General features: G+C 37.2%; 1 protein-coding gene across 4 annotated transcripts in view; it reads left to right on the top strand.

Annotated features, from left to right (window-relative positions):
- NNT (nicotinamide nucleotide transhydrogenase) overlaps nucleotides 1-13,900 on the top strand; it is a 105,192-nt gene that overhangs the window by 27,424 nt on the left and 63,868 nt on the right. The gene's annotated exons all lie outside the window — the stretch shown is intronic.

The raw sequence follows: 13,900 nt of genomic DNA, 5'->3' as shown, positions 1-13,900 counted from the left end.
AATCTCTTTCTAAAGAGTATTTTGTACTCAGTGCATGACTGATGTCAAACCAATAAGTGTTTATTAATCAGTAAGCAGTAGCTTGATCTAACAAGATTTGGGAGTGAAGAAACTGTCCACCTTTTATAGTCTCACCTCTTCTCTTCACCTATCCTTTCCTTTTGTTATTGAATAATGAATACCATACTGACTCTAATTTTTTCCTTTCTGAAAGAAAGTGGGTCATATAATGAGAGCTTAAAGGGTTCTTGGTTGCTTATGTTAGATCCTAGTGAAGGAGCCTCACTTTCTCTGAGGTACTGTGGAGAATTAGAATTTGCTTTGTCATGAGGCTATGAAAGAGGAGAAACTCTCCTCCAGTAGCTTCCCCCACAACAAAAAACCTGGCTAATATAAACCCAAGGACAAAGAATTGATTGGCATCAGATCTGTGAGCTTGTTGGGGAAAACAAGCCTTCCAAATGTGTTTTTCTTTCTGTCCTCTGTTAACCCAGGTGATAGGTGAGCTCGTCTCTCCAGATAACCGCATCCCCCCAGAGCGGCTAGATGAAGCAGACAGGTAGGAGTCTGATATGGGGGTTTCGGCAGGGCTCAGGCAATGGGAGCATCTGTAAGTGTAGGAATGAGGCCTGTGGTTGGTTTCTGGAGGTGCATGCAGATCAGACAAACCCCGGACCCAGGATAGTGTTTGTGAAATCTGTCAGTGAAGACATAACTCAGGCACAAGCAGTGTCAGGAGAGCACTTCAGGATTCATCCTTTCCTTGTGTGGCAATGGCTCCTGGCTCAGCTGTTTCACAGGTGGTTCTGAGGAAGGAATGGGGTGACATATGCTGCAGCCACCATCTGACCTCTGAGAGGCAGCTGCGCATTAGCGGGGAAGTTATGAGAGGATTAGATGTAACAAGTGGCCAGTAGAGGGTGCTAAAACATTTACTCATGGAGTAAGCCATGTGGCTAGGAAGCTAGTTTTATTTAGTCAACTCATACTCTAAAGAGCTAGGGATAATTTGAATAGAGTATATAGATTTATTATTGATTACAGAGCTAGATGTCAGTGATAGTACTCAAGATTTAGTTTATAAACACATACTGTCTTTCAGGGCCTTCCCCTCTCCCCATAATATTTTATTTTTTATAAGTAGTTTATAGTTAGCATACTTTAGTAAAAGGTCAGACTGTATGACAGTCTTGAAGACTAGTTGAAGAAGTTTTATTAATCTGTTCCACTAAGCCTTTCTTGTTTTCTGAAGCCACGATCTGAAGATTAATGTGAACATTAAACTTACAGAAAGTCCTTGATCAGTACCTCAGCCCAGAGCTCACCCTCAAAAGGCTGGCTGAAAAAGGCCTTCAGTTTCTTTTGAAAAAAAAAAGGGAAGAAAGAAAAAAGTGAATTAGAATATTATATGGAAGAAGGTGATTTTTCTAAAGATCTTTCCTATCTCTGGGGCACTGAAAACGGAAAGCATGAGCATTTAACAAAAAATGACTGAAAGAGTACATGAAGGTACAAATGCTCTTTGGAAAACAATATCCTTGGCATTATACCTTTACTGGTTTATGTCCTGAGCCTTTGCCTGGGTCCCCTGATGATGTATCTGACTCTTGAATGACCCTCAGAGCAGAAATTGTTCTGAAGTTTTCCTTGAGTGGATTCAAAGGGGATTAAGTCAAATGTCAGAAATTCTCTAAGCTAAGATTTATAGACTGAGATCCCTGGAAGACTGGACTGAAGGCCTGGTGTGGATAAGAATGTTGAGAGGCAGACACAGGTAAGTAACTAGTTTCAGGGAGCAACTTTACGGAGTTAGTAAATTTTTATTGTCCTAGGTATACGTCACTTGGTGGTCTTGAAAAAACAATGAACTTGTACTTACGTAGATTGTATGTGGAATGAGATAGTTCTGTAGCTAGCTAGTTGTTATGCTGCCTGATATCTTAAACCGTCATCTCACCCCCCTATTGGGTTGAGTGATGGGTTAAAGGTGAGAATTTCACTTAATGCAGGTAACTTGAGGATGGGGCCAAGCTGACAGCCCCGCTTTGTGGTGCTGTGCACACAAAGAAAAGCTCTCTACTTTCCTGTCCAGCTCGTTGACCTTTGGGGCTACTATTAAAAAGTAAGGCAGCCCTGCTCTCTGGTAATGTTCAGGCTGTGCTCATAATCTTTTCTGCTAAGCCTTTTGAGACACAAGATTTTTTAGCATCCCTAGTGATCTGAAACCCTTTTAGAGAAACTTGTCATAGACATAGAATAGTTAATCAGGAAGGGACTGAATCAGGTTGAAAATCTGATAAGTACGTTGGGGAGGGGAGTATGGTGTGGGGTGAGAAGGAATCATGGTGATTTTGCACTGACTGTGTCTTGGGCAAATTTCACCTAAGTTCCAATGAGAATGAAGAGAACTATGGAGCACATGCTAAGTCCTATACCTTCCCAGCTCTCCCCTTTCCCACCTCAGGTCTAGTCCTTACTAATTTAGGGGAACCATAGCTATTCTAAGGCCTGGGTTTTTGTTTAGCAATGATGACAGTAGCTTGGGCGACTTGGGTTCCCAGCATCATTAGATGAAACAAGCCATCTAAACTGAACAGAGTTGGATCATAGTCTCCCACTCCCCAATTACCTGTGGTATAAAGTTTGCATTCCTTGGAGGTATTTCTTGGCTTTCATTATCTGGTCCTGATTTAGCTTTTGGGTCTGGTGTTAAACTAATATCTTATTCTCTGGGCCTGATTTCAGCCATGTTGACTGCTATTATCTCCTCAAATGGGCCAAGATACTTTTTTGCCTTTGCACATATTGCTCCTTCTCTTTGGAATACTATCCTTGCCCTTCCCTGCTTTTTGAAATCCTACTCAACTCAATTACTACATCCTCCATAGTTTCTATTGCCTCCTGCTCAGCAGTAGTGTTCTTTTTTCTTTTTTCTGCACTCAAAGCACTTTGCTTGTTCTTCCTATTACAGCAGTGCTTAGTCCCATCATTCCTCAGTTATCTTGTCTCCCAGTGAGTGCAGCAGGAGTCTTTGATTTATGCCAGCACTTGGCATAGTGGTTTGTACACAATGGTGGCTTAGCAAATGTTGCTGAACTGATAATTCTGGATACCTTCCTTAGGTCTTGGTTGGTACAGTTCCTTTCATTTTTTTCATTGCTGTCCCCAAATTCTTATAGAACACTCTGTTGGTTCACTTTTGGATAGGAACATTGCAGACGCTAATTTAAGTTTGGGAACTTAACTTTCTTAAATTATTCAAAACTGGAACACATGCCCAGTCTGCAGTTTGAGGTGGCTGGCTAGCTAGACCTCTCAGGAGATAGAATTAGGAAGCAGTGGAAGGGCTGTTTGGGAATTAGAAAGTGTCCTGTCAGAGAGGAAGGAACATATTCATTGCTTGATTGTAAATTAAAATACCTTATGCCATATGTACTTGTGTCTCTTTTTAGGCACAATCCAGATTAGGGTGGCCATACTTTTTGTTTTTATCTATACTTGTTAGGATCTGTAAAATACACCCCTCAAAGGATGTGGACTTCTTTGGTAATTTTCCATGTCTCTGGAGAATTGGGTGGGAGGTGTTTTCCTCCAATATGTAAGTTCCTTACATATATGAACCTGAGATGTTGCTTTGTTCTCCATCTGTCTTGTTAAATTTATCTTGCATATGGAGTGGAAATATAGCGCAAAAGAATGACTTTCCATAGTCATTGTTGAAACCTGTGCTTTCGGGCAAGAGAGTGATTGATACAAGAATAACTGATACTGTCTAGTTGTGTAATTCCACAAAGAAATATTGTTTTTGATGACTAAAGTTTTTCCCAAAAGTAAGGATTTATTATTCATTTTCTTATTCTGTATGCATTATGATCATAAAGGACAAAACTATATGCTATAGATCAGTTATTCCCAATTCTTTTATATTACTTTTTTTGTTATCTGATTCATGTTCGGTAATTCCTTCCCTTCAATGTATTTTATGATTATATAGACTTTTGTAATATTGTTATATAAAGTTTCATTTGTTTTGAGGATATTGAAGACATTTTGAAGAACAGAGAGAAACTTAAGTGTTGCAACATCAAGGGTTGGTAACCACAGGCTGTCTACACACCTCTTCGTAGCTTTCAATGCAGATAGAGCAACTTGTCCTCAAGTGGAAGATGCCAAAACTGTGATGTTTTCCATTGCTATTTATCAGTCTTGTTCTTAGGGTGTATTTGAGCACACTTTGTGAGTGACTGGGCCAGATTTAACAAATGTTCTGTTAGGAAAATTTATGGCATCGTTATACTTTGGTTTGGTTTGTTATTTCTCCAAAAGCATGTTGCAATATTGGTATGCATTATGCTTCCTTCCTGGCTTTCCCTGGGTTGTAAAGGATTGGGAGACTGAGGCTGTCTTTGGCAAAGCAGCACAAATAGCATTACTGCTAATGTACTAGTACTTCCCTACCATATGCATTGCTGTATCTCCTTCCTTCCATTTTCCTTATAGTTTCTTGTGCTTCAGTATTAGTTAGGGTGGTCTAGCCCTAAATCTATGAGTTTTGCTATAACAGATTAATCCAACAATGCATAATGGCTCTGATGTTACAGAAATTAACATCTTGCTTAGTAATAGATAGGTTCACATATTGATGGGCAGCTGTTTTTCATATGGTCATTTGGGATTCGGGTTAGGACAGTGTTGCCATCATCATTATGAGGCTATGAAGGTTGCTCTGGGACTGTCTCTATTTAAGCCAGCCATAGGGAAAGTGGGATGGAGGAGTGTGCATGGAAGGCCAGGACGTGGTACACATCACTCTTGCTTTGCATTCTTTTGCTAAGACTTAGTCATGTGGCCAAACTTAACTGTGAAGGAAGCTGGGAATTGTCTAGCTCTGTGCCCAGGAATAAGAGAACATTGTATTAGTGTGCTAGGGCTGCCATAACAAAATACCACAGACCTAGTGGCTTAACCAACAGAAATTTATTTTCCCAGAGTTCTGGAGGATAGATGTATAAGGTCAATGTGTCTGTGGGGTTAGTTTCCTCTGAGCCTCTCTCCTTGGCTTGTGGTTGGCTGCCCTCTTGCTGTGTCCTCACATGGTCTTTCCTCTGTGTGTGTGCATTCCTGGTTTCTCTTTTTATGCTTCAATTTCCTCTCCTTTTAAGGACACCAGTCAGATTGTCCTAGGGCCCACCCTAATAGACTCATTTTAACGTAATCACCTCTTTAAAGGCCCTGTCTCTAAATACAGCCATATTCTGAGGTATTGGGGGTTAGGGCGTCAACATAGGAATTTTGCAGTGGCCACAATTCAGCCCATAACAAATGTAGATTTTTGTGCACAGCTAACAGCCTCTTTCCTCTTCTCTACTTTGTAATTTTATGTGTTAATGTTTAATCTGTTCATTGGAAAACAGAGGAAGGGTCATAGATTTAGAGCCAGATAGAGTAGATTAAAATTCTGGTTCCACGACTTAACAGCTGATTTGTCTCTCTGAATATCAGATTCCTTATCTCTGAAATGTGGATAAAAATTTCTACCTTGCAAAGTTGTTTTGAGGAATGAAGAAAAAGCCCAGTGTAGGGCTGGGCATAGAGAACATTATTGTAATTCTTTCTTCCATTGGCGATGCCTCGTCTTCTGGATGGTACTCAGGACACAAATCTTATTGACTTTTGCAATAAAAGTCCAGACATTCTCAAGGATTATGTGGACCATTGAAGATGGTGCCTCATGAATCCACCCATGAAGTTACATAACCAGTATTTATTAGATGGCAATGTGGCATGGGTTTCCCTGGGGAGAAACATGACTTAATTGTTTTTGATATGAATTTGCTGAAGATATCCATTTTATTAAGGCTGTTTTCCCAGTTAACCTCATTCTGACCTAAGTTGAAAGACGTGAGAAAGAAAATAAGCAGTACTGTTTCTATTTTTAAAAACACTTTTAAATTCTTTTGTAGTAACAAAATAATAACATCAGAATGCGTAATACAATTTTATTGCTTCAATTTTTAAAGGATTTTGGTAGCCAATGTACATCTATACATATGTTGGAGAGAATTCAAAGAATGCTATAGTTTCTATGAGAATATATATTTCCTTATTTGTGCTACCATTTAAGTTTGGAGAATTCCTGTAACCTGTGAAACCATGGTAAAATCTTGACTAATTTTGCTTTTTATTTATACAGAATTTTGCACCTATGAGAGGTAAATTATTAAGTTAATCCTTTCAAAATTTTTATAAACATGTTCTTTAATTATGAGGTAAAAGCTTGTGTTTAGGTTTCTTCTTTAAATAGATCTTTAGGAATTTTTCTAATTTTCTAAAATATGCTGTTGACTAATCATATTTCAGAAGTATTACATTTAGAAATATCTCAAGGGGTCCAGTTTGTAAAAGCCAACTATTTGCCAGCCTGACTTTCTGTCTGGTTCCTTATACAAATAATTACGCAGACAAAGTTTTCCTGTGGTTCCAGGGATAAAGCTCACATATAAAGTACTCTGCTTGACTATTTAAGCTTGGGCCAGAATCTCTTTAGGCTCATGAACACAGCTTTCATATCTGTGATAAACAGAGTAGAGGGGTTGCTGTATGTACTATGGAGCCAGCTAAATCAGAGACTCATTAGATAATGGATCAGTGGATTAGATGTTCAGCACTTTCTTGCCATATTCTATATTTTACATAATCTATCATTTCTTATTCTCACATGCATACGTATATGTATAAAAACCCTTTTGTTATCATTGGTAACATTTTAAAAGCTTAAGACTCAGTACTTTAACCCCATCAGTGATTTTGAAATGCTAAAAGAGATTTTGGTATGGATCCATTAGGATGCCTTTAGCTGCCAGAAACAGAAATTCTAATACAACCTGCCTTAAGGTAGGTGATTTCTTGGGTCCTGTTAACAGAACGTAGTCCAGTTATAGCTGTGGATAGGTGTGGGCTGGGACACTCTGACTGTGCTCCTTCATGCTTTCCTCTCTGAGTTGGCTTCATCCTCAGTGCTGTGCAGAAGGCAGCAACAATTTCAGGCTCCAGTGTGTACAACACAATATCTAGAGGAGGTAGTCCAGTGCTGATGGCACCCTCTTGAAGAGTAAAAAGAAGGAAACTTCTTTTTCAGAAATCCTTAGCACATTTTCCCTCATTTATATTAACCTTGATTGATTTATGACCATTTCTGAACCAATCCTTGTAAGTAGGGCAATGAGATGCACCTCGGCTTACACCTGGATTTCTGAACCAGTCACTAATAAGGTGATAAGATTACCCTTAGGCCTTCCAGGCCTGCCTCTGGAGTGGTGATATGATTTGGTTGTGCCCCCACCCAAATCTCATCTTGAATTGTTGTTCCCATAATCCCCACGTATCACGGGAAGGACCAGGTGGAGAGAATTGAACCAAGGGGGCAGTTTCCCCCATCCTGTTCTCGTGATAGCGAGCTAGTTCTCATGAGATCTGATGGTTTTATAAGGAGCTTCCCCCTTCACTGGGCACTCATTTCTTTCTCCTTCTGCCATGTGAAGAACATGTTTGCTTCCCTTTCTGCCATGATTGTAATTTTCCTCAAGTCTCCCCAGCCTTGCGGAACTGTGAGTCAATTAAACCCCTTTCATTTATAAATCACCCAGTCTCGGCCGGCAATTTATAGCAGCGTGAGATCAGACTAATACAAGTGGTTTCTGAGGTCATGTCTCCTGAAGCTTGTGGACTGGGTGGAAAAATGAAAATCAGCATAGTGATAAAAGGAGGAAATGGATACTGAGTAGATACTAACAATACTCAGTGCAACATTATGTTGTTATAATGAAGGTTCTTACTGTGTAAATGATAAAGTTCAGCCTATCTTTCTTTACCTGCTCTATTTTACATTTAGTCAATATAGAGACTACATTACATTAAAAACTGTCCTTGTCTGCCTAGTACTTGTTCATGAGAAATCTATTTTGGTTTGGATTAATAGATTCTATAATTCATATTATTTATTTGCTACTGTGGAGCTAAATATCTCATGTTTTTGTTAAAGCAGAAAGTTTTGTTTTTTTTTTTTTTAGACCCTCTAATTTGATGCCTTACAGGCCAGGAAGTTAGGAATTTCCCCATCTGATTACATGCTGTTGAGTAATTCCAGTAAATGATGCTGAATGCTCCTTGGAATCATTATAAAATTTTGTGGTAAACCCATTTCATCTTCATGTCTTGTTATTTTAAATATTTTTAGTGGTTTCTTCTTAATTAATTAATTAATTTTTTCTTTTTGGTATGATTAAAGTGTGAGGCCTTGGTTCTTTTCCCATTAAGATAGAATCTGGGAATTTATTGATTTCAGATGATCATGTTAGGCCTGATTCATTAAAAAAGATACAATATATTACAGAATTTTCTGGTAAATCTTTAGTCTTTGGTATTTAATTTAAGCTGTGTGACTCTTTTTGAATTTAGTGCTGTAAAGAAGCCAATGATATATTCTTTTGCTACATAGCAATGAGTTGTTAAAGCCATTTTTAGAAATTAGTAATTTTTTCTCCAGTCACAGATGAGAAAAAACAAAAAAGCAGAACTTAGTTTTTCTAGCAGCTCCTTATTTTAATACTTTTAAAATTGCATCTTAGTATTCATTTATTGAGAAAATACATGGTTGAGAAAAGATACTGTGAATTCAGTAACATTTAAAAATGAATTTACGTGAATCACAGCCATATGTGCATATATCAATAAATAGAACACATGCATGAGGCAGTTTTTCAGTCTACAGTCAATTCATGGTGCACATGGAGATTCAAGGATGTCTTACACTAACCTGTGGTACCCTTATTCACTCCAAACAACTGCCAACCAATTGGGAAACTATAGTTCAAATTTTTACATGAGTGCTTTAAATATCCAACTCTTCTAGTAATAAAATTGTTGACCAACCTTTGAATGCAGCCACTTTTAGTTGTAAAATATTAGACTCTAGAGCCTAAGTAAAATTTTTCTTCCTCCATCCACCCTGCATATGGGAGGCACTAAATAAGTATTAATTATGTCAATGAATGAATGAATATTTGAATGATGACTGTGAGAGCTTGATGTCCTACAGTTTTCTTGGCAAAAGTGTGGAAATAAGTCCCTCTGAGAGGGAACTGAGTAACCCTTCCAGGGGAACTTAATGTCCATGAACCAGAAGGGAGCAAGAAATATTTCATAAAGTTGGATATCATGCCAAATCCTTCACCCACAGTTGGTATTGTGTCAGAAAATATTTCTTAAAATTTTCTCTCCTTGTTAATTTTATTCTGTCACAGTGATTGATTTTTTTTTTAAGCGGGCTGGTTTAGGAAATATAATGATCTTTTTGTGTATCTCATCTTTTGCAGATAAATGATAAAATTAATAGAAAAGTTAAAGCCCAATTGGGCTTTAAAAATGCCTCTCCTCTGCCTTCTTTTATTAATTTTCCTGTTTCTTTTGCAATTATGTCTAAAAATACCTGATGTGCTTATTATTATTTTCTTTTTTATCAGCCTTTGTCAGAAAGATGTGCTTATTTTCTCTTTTATATCTAGGTCTTTCACCAAGCTGTCTCTGGGGTGTAGGAGGGCATCTCTTCATATTTGAAGAATTTGTAAACATTGGATATATTCATTTCCATGTTATACATGTACAAAATCCGGACACATCTTCCTGTTTGTATTCCATGTTTAGTTATGCCCATGTCTCCCTTTATTGTGTTTTGGTACACTCCTTGAAAGACTGCCCTAACTGCATAGCTTCATTTGTTGTAGAAGGGAGGGCAGGTGACTTTGAGTCAGGCTTTTCAATTGGTAAGTAAGTAGGTTGGGGTTTTTCTAAATTCTTCTAGTTCTCCTAGTACCAACTTTTAAACTGCCACTTCTTGACTTAAAGGAGAAACTGGTTGTGATTATCCAGGAGTACTTTATTTTATCTTTAAAATAAAAATGATATGTGGTTTTTTTAGAGATGCTGTAAAGTACAAAGTAGAAAATAAAGATCACCTGTGATCTCTCCACATCATACTGAGTGAACATTTTTTTATTTGTTTTTACTGTTTTTATTGAATTTTCCATTTGTATTTGTTTTTCACTTATCTATAGGATTATAGTGTTTTGTTTTTATTGAAATTTCTGTGAGCTTTTCATCAATTTTTGTCTGAGAATTGTAATATATACATTTTTCATATATATCATATATACACATATATAATATATACATTTTCATATACATCATATATATCTATATTTTCATATCTATTGATGTTTTCTTTTGTAATTTTCTTCATTGCTTTAAATTTAGGAAGTGCTTTTTTATCCACAGACTGGAGAGATATTCCCTAAGGCTTCCTTTTTTGTCTTTTCTTTCATTTTATGGATTGATTCTCTTCTTTTACAATTAATTCTTATCTTTCTAGAGTTTAACGTATGGTATTAGGTTTGGGTAGATATTTTTTACCCAGATACCTAACTAATCATCATATTACTTTTGTTTTTCATTGTGTAATGCTGCATTTATTATGCATTATACTTTATTATATTAGGCTACCAGGGTAAGGTAGTATTCTGAAATTGTCTTCTCAGTCTTTCTCTCTCTGGACCTCTTCTTTTGGGGTTTTGCTTATCTGGAGCTTTTATTTACTATTCTACTTCTTTTTTGGCTTTATTTTTTTCCCTTCTGTTTTCAATTTTTATTTCTGCACTTTCCAGAATTTTCAAAAAATTAATCCACATGTGAGTGCTTGAAGGCAGCTGCACTGTTACATTCATGACTGTATTCCCTGTAGCCCTTATTAAAAACGTTTAATTTTAAAATTAAAACATTTTGGAGATAAGGAAAAGCACAGAGAAGAAAATAGTCTCACCACTCAAATATACCCTGATTTTGTTAAATTTTATATGATATAGAATTTACTACAAACTGTATCATATATGTATTGTATTATGTAATATTAATCTATGTATATATAAATGAGAAACATTCATGTATATAAATATATATCTAAACTGACATACTATTTTGTTATGTGCTTTTTACTTATAATAATTCCATGTCTTTAAATTTTCTTGTGTGACTTAAGTAAAATTTTAAACTTGTTATAGTGATACCCTTCAGTCTGTACACCAAATAAGTTAACCTATGTGAAAGAATATGCTATTGTTTTAAAAGTGATTGAATTTCTGAGCAATAATAGGGACAAAACACCCAACTTATCTCTGTTAAGATGCAAACATGTTCATGTGTTTTTCAAAGTTGTGTTAGCCACTGTACAGTTGTTCTGTGGAAGGTGAATGAGTGAAATCAGAGAAGATAAATGGGTTGTACATTTTGATGTTTCTAGGGAGGCTAAAAATGGTTTTGGACACTTGATGTCTTGCAAAGTGGTAGCATACAGTCCAGGGACTGATCCTTAGCTATGGATGTCTCAGGAGAAAGAAGGAGTCTCACATATCTAGGGCAGGAGAAATTAGTTAGATGCCAAATCAAATATGTGCAATCATTGGCCAAAGTTGGGTACAAATAAGGTGGGAGGAAAAGCTGTGCTAAACAACGGCTGATAAACAGAGAAGAGGCTCTGGCCCTAGAGGGTGGGGATGGTGATGACAGTAAATACCTGGAAAGTACAGGTAGCCCTTTAAATGCGCCCCTCTATGTTGAGGCGGCCATATGATCCATAGCTTTAAGTCACTGGAGAGCCGAGCAGCATGACCTTTATTTTGGGAATAGTCCTCAGATGGATGTGGTTTGCTTCCTCAAATTCTCATGGTTGAGTAAAGTTTAGTTAAGTATTCAAGGTGCCTTTGTTAGATTACAGTACGGAGGGTAGAGGAAAGGAATACTTTTGGAGAATTTTGAGAAGTGGTGAAACTACCAGCATTTCAGGGTATTGTCTCTGGGCAAAATGTCTCTTGATTCTTGCTCTTTCTTGGAAACTCAAAAGAAAGAACAAGAGATCTTATAACAAATCATGTGGCAGCGAGCCCAGTGTGGCTGAAATAGAAGAAGGTCCAATGGTGCAGTTTTGAGAGGGCATGTTAGAAAAAGCACTTCACCCAGGGTGAGAGGCATTCAGTCCCAGGAGCCTTAGGATTTGGACTTTATCTCAAAACTATACAGTTTGTAGCAAAAAGAAGGAAGTACTGCATAAACACTTCACTTGTATCTTCACAACCTTTTATTTCCACATGTACTACAAATGTTATTTTTCCTTTTTGAATCAAATTCTGTAAACAGAATTGAAACCTTTCAGAAGAAGAACTAAAGATAATCAGGCTACTAATGCTCTGCTTTCTTTTTATAAAAAATATGTATATTTTAAAGAGATGGAGTTTCACTCTGTTGTCCCGGCTGGAGTGCAGTGGTGCAAAAATAGCTCACTGCATCCTCGAGTTCCTGGGCTCAAGTGATCCTCCTTTCTCAGCCTCCTGGGTGGTTAGGACTATAGGCATGTGCCACCACGTCCAGCTAAGTTTTTTTATTTTTGTAGAGATGGGGTCTTGCTATGTGCTGGTTTGGAACTCCTGGGCTCAAGTGATCCTCCCCACCTCAGCCTCCCAAATTGTTGGGCTTACAGGCTTGAGCCACTGCACCCAGCCATGCTCTACTTCCATACTACTAATGTTACAAGTTTATTTCCGTTATCTTTTGATTTAGGTATTTCCATTGTTTTATGAAATGTGAACACGATAGTATGCTGACAGTATAAGCCCCTGTTGAACATATTGATGTATATTAGCTCGAAAAGTCCTAAGGTGTGGGTTTTCATCTTCTATGTAAGACTTAGTGAACTTCTTAAAAAGACATTGTGAATTTAAAATGTGAACTATTCCACATTTCATAGAATAGAGGTTTTCAAGCAAACCCCTGTTGACCATGCCCTAATTTCCTATTGATTTCTGTTCTATAATTGAATGGATATTCCTATGGAAAATTTTTTGTTTCAAAATACAGGAAAAACATTCCTATTCCCTTTCTGAGGCTGGCTTTCCAGCAATTGTTTCAAAGGAAAATAGATCCCCTTAAAGAAAAAATACAGGCTTTAGGGAACAAAGGGACAAGCAGAACAGGTGTGGAAGAGAGATTTTCAGGAAGGGAAAAATCTATAGCTACAGAGGGTAGTTAGAAAAATCATAACTTATATGTGAATAAAATACATATAAGCAGCATTTACTGTAGTGGCATTCTACTTATTAAGATGCAATGAAATGAAGAAAGGCTTTATGTTCAAGGACCTTTGCCATAGTTCAGCTAATTGTAGTTTTATATAGAAATGATCCTGAACACTCTGAACTTGACGTAGTCCTGTGGTGATATTCTATCTGCAGTATTTGTACCTCCAGAATGGCAGATCCCTTAGCAGGAACAAAGGCATATTGACGGTTCTCTCAGCGTATGCATTAAAAAAGGTACTTCCTGAAACTTTTGATTCAATAATGACTAAACATACTATGTACACAATTACTGTAAGGCTAATTCACGTGCCATACTCCACCTGAAAGCCTGAGTTATCTTGCTATAAGCTTTTCACGGAGCATTTCCTTTCCAGAAACTGATTTGTAACTCATTTAGAGAATGTCCTGGCGTCAGTTTTTAGCATATGTGGTATTTAAACAGAGCTAGAATGTGATGTCTGAAGATAATGCTGCATTTCTGAGTTTCTTGTGTGGATTTTAAAATAAATTGTGCCTACAAATAAAAAAAAAATGTGAACTATTAAATGAGGAGAATGCACACCATGAGAACAAGGACTTTTTTTGTTTATTTACCACTGTATTCCCAGCACCAGGCATAGATAGGGCTTGACTCACTGTAGACACCAATACATAGTTGTTGAGTGGGAATAAAAGTGTATGAGGGAACTCCTAAACCTTTTGGAGTTGTAGGATTCCAC

This window comes from Pan paniscus, chromosome 4, assembly GCF_029289425.2.
Source record: "Pan paniscus chromosome 4, NHGRI_mPanPan1-v2.0_pri, whole genome shotgun sequence".
Taxonomy (NCBI): domain Eukaryota; kingdom Metazoa; phylum Chordata; class Mammalia; order Primates; family Hominidae; genus Pan; species Pan paniscus.
This window is presented reverse-complemented; position numbering and strand designations above follow the sequence as displayed.